This window comes from Portunus trituberculatus, unplaced genomic scaffold (assembly GCF_017591435.1).
Source record: "Portunus trituberculatus isolate SZX2019 unplaced genomic scaffold, ASM1759143v1 PGA_scaffold_523__9_contigs__length_663829, whole genome shotgun sequence".
NCBI lineage: Eukaryota > Metazoa > Arthropoda > Malacostraca > Decapoda > Portunidae > Portunus > Portunus trituberculatus.
The window spans coordinates 124,150-127,500 of NW_025541692.1; the positions used below are offsets into that span (position 1 = coordinate 124,150).

General features: G+C 55.7%; 1 protein-coding gene across 2 annotated transcripts in view; it reads right to left on the reverse strand.

Moving 5' to 3' along the window:
- Window positions 1-3,325: 3,325 nt before the first annotated feature.
- The window catches only part of LOC123500964 (NACHT, LRR and PYD domains-containing protein 1 homolog), a 38,421-nt gene continuing 38,395 nt past the window's right edge, over window positions 3,326-3,351 (reverse strand). The window contains exon 5 of one of the 2 annotated variants that reach the window (XM_045249516.1): window positions 3,326-3,351. This exon is cut by the window's right edge and continues 145 nt beyond it. The gene's annotated coding sequence lies outside the window, so the exon portion shown is untranslated. The other variant, XM_045249517.1, reaches the window with a different exon arrangement.

Consider the following 3,351-nt stretch of genomic DNA (forward strand, 5'->3'; position numbering starts at 1 on the left):
GTACACAAGTTGTGAAGACTTGGGTGAGAGGGGCAGCCAGTTCCTGGGAGCATCGCTTCAGCAGGTGCGGGCTGATGTCATCAGGGCCGGTGGCTTTCTGTGTGTCCAGCCCCGCAATAATCGCTTCACCTGCTGATGCGTCACCTCCACCATGGTGACAGTCTTCTCACATTGCTGGACCAGCTGAGGCGGTGGCTGCTGTGGATTCCCGACCTTCATTTTTCCAGCAAACAAGGAAGCCAGCAACTGTGCCCTCTCCTTACTGCTGGTGGCGACAGTACCGTCCTGCTTGCTGAGGGAGGGATGGATTCTTGGTGGCCAGTTCCTTGTTTGTCCTTAACAAGAGACCACCAAGTTTTGTTTCCTACGCCAGTGCCACACAGTTTCCGGCGCAGGCTTTCCTCCCACTTTTTTAAGGCCCACTTGCTGGTTACCACCATCCTCCTGCATGCAGCCCTGTGCAGGTCCTTGTTGCGCCGAGTCGGGTTCCTCTTGTAGCGGAGCCAGGCAGCATACTTTGCCTCGGCAGCAACACGGCAACGGTAGCCAAACCATGGCTGATCCGTCGATCTGGTGGTGTATTCCCTGTGTGGGACGTGGCGTCTCTGGAGGGCGAGAAGGTGAGAGGTGAGTGCAAGTGCTTCACTCTCTGCTCCTCCCTGTAGCAGAGTGGCCCATGGGGTGTGGGTCAGGTCGCGGCGCAGGGAAGCCCAGTCTGCTTTGTTCCACAGCCAGATGGTGCGGGTGGTGGCCTCGTCCTGAGCCACGCCCACTTCCAGCTGTGTCAGTACAGCGTGATGGTCAGAGCTGCCCACGAGCCCCAGCTGATGACACTGAAGCTTGTCTTCCTGGTAGTCTGAGATGACAGGGTCTAATGTCCCTCCTCGTTCATGTGTGGGGAAGGTGACATGATCTGTCAGACCCTGCACCTCCAGGAGATTCTCGTAGGCGTCTCTTTCCAGGTGGTGATTGAGATCCCCCACAATCAGCACGTGGCTGCAGCTGTGTGCCATCATCAGGTTGTCTAAGGTCTCAGTCAGGTACAGGAGTGAGTCAGGCCCTTGTCGCGGGGGGCGATACAGGGCACACAGCAGGAGGGCTGAGCGGTCTGCCAGCATTACTCGGAAGTACATCATCTCCATCATTGGAGGCGTGTCTATGTCGAGTAGCTGGGCCTGCATTCCTTCCTTGAAGCAGACAGCCACTCCACCTCCTGTTCGCTCCTGTCGGTCCCTCCTCACCCAGTGGGTGAAGCCCTGCATCCTGCCATACGTGGGCTCCACCTCACTGTTCAGCCATGTCTCGGTCACCACAACAACGTCTGCATTGTGTCGTTGCACACAGTTGTGGTATAAGTCTGCAAGGTTAGTCCGGAGACCACGGACGTTGCTAGAGACGACCTTTAGTTGGCGGCGGGGCAAGCTGGCTGTACCATGGTGAGGGATGGTAGTGAGCGAGGCCTGCTAGTCCGAGGTGGTGGTTAGGGTCCGCGGCCGACTGCTGGTACTGGTGAAGAGGAGTGGTCCACTGCCGCCCCTGGTTCTGATTCCAGATACCAGGCTGAGGAAGGAGTGGGCGAGGTTGTGGCAAGGACTGAAATGAAGTGAGGGGGTGGGCGGGCTGAGGCGCTGCAGGTGGGAAGGGTGTGGCTGTGTATCTTTCCACCGTAAGAAGCCGCTGTAGGAGACGCTCCTGACGTAAATCGTCAGTTCTGGCGTGGCAAGTAGCAGAAGTGTGTCCTTTCCGTGAGCAGTACTCACACACTTTTGCCTTGGCTCGCTTTTGTGTCTGCTTGGTGGCCTGGTGAGTCCTCAGTCCTTCGCTGGACACCCTCCTCGCGTCCTGCTGCACTTCCCTCTTAGATTTCTTTTTTCTCCAATCTCCTGAAGTGGTCTGAGGAGAGGTTCGTGGGCGAACAGAGGCACCGCGATCTACTCCGTTCGCTGTGTTTATGGAGGAAGAGTCCCTGCTGCTCTGTGTGGCGGTAGACGTGGTAGTGAGTACCGAGCAGTCACTCTGTGTGGCAGAAGGAGTGACAGTGGACGCTGGGGAGGTGTCACAGTCGCTCTGTGTGGCGGTGGAAGCAGTGGAGGTAGGCGGAGCGGTCGTTGTTTCCCGGGCAGGCGAAGGGAAGGTGGAAGTGGAGAAAACAGCTGCGTACCGGATCTGTTGCGGTTTATCCGAGCTCCACCACGTCCTCCACCTCTCAGAGTCCTGACAAACCACCTCCCAGTGTTCGTCAATTGACTCTGCGTGGGCGCTGACTGCCTGAGAGCGTGTGGCTACTTGCGTCTGGCGCTGTTTTGACGCTATCAGCCTGTCTGCTACTCTGAGAGCCGCAGCAAACACGTCTCTGTGCTGTATGATCAAGTCTCGGTCGTCCTGGAGGGACTTAATCACACAGTTTTGTTGAGAGGCTTCCTCAGTGAGCTTCTCAACTAGTGAAACTAGCTCTCCTCTCCAAGCCCTCCCACTGACTCTCCCCACTATCGTCCGGTAGTGGCGTGGGGTGTGTGTCAGTCTCCTCGCTGATGTAGATGACGGGGTCCGGGATGTTTGCTTGGAGTCGTAGCTGTTCCGTGTAGCTACACTTGAAGACTGGCGTATCCCCAAGGCAGCTGTTGTGACAAAGGTTACGGCAGGTTTCCTCGTCACAGCTCACGTGTTGAGTCTTAAGTGTTGCTTTGCCACAAACGCAACACCAATTCTGTGGCTGGTAGCCAGGCAAGTCTCGCCTGGCTATGGGGCGATGGGCGGGGCTAGACATTGAGGGAGAGGATAAGTGATTCCTGGGGAATTGTGGAGCCAGGTGTGGGAGCGACAACGAGTGTTGGCTCTAAACGACACGTACGACACTAACACACTCGTGAACACAGACACTAAACACTGGCACAGAACACAAAGCACTTCCCCACAGGCGCACAAAAAACACACGACACTAACTACCTCTCCCACAAGTCAAGCCAAACCAGCCACGGAGAGAGAGATACAGGTTGTTTAAAAACTACCTTGGAGAGATTTGGCAACTGTGTGCTGCCTTAGGCCTCGCGTCAGGTCAGGCCCGGGTCTCGGTCACTGCACGGGTACAAACACTCTTTTCAAGTGATTTTTAACACTATTGCAAGGCTTAGCACACCTTACACTTTTACATGGACACCAGGACACTTAGCACTTCAAGCACTGAAATTTTCACAACACTGCACTTTGTTAAACCACTGTAACACCACGAAAACACGGAGCTACCACGTGCGTGACCTCTCTCTCTCTCTCTCTCTCTCTCTCTCTCTCTCTCTCTCTCTCTCTCTCTCTCTCTCTCTCTCTCTCTTTACTGCAGATACTACACCATTCTCC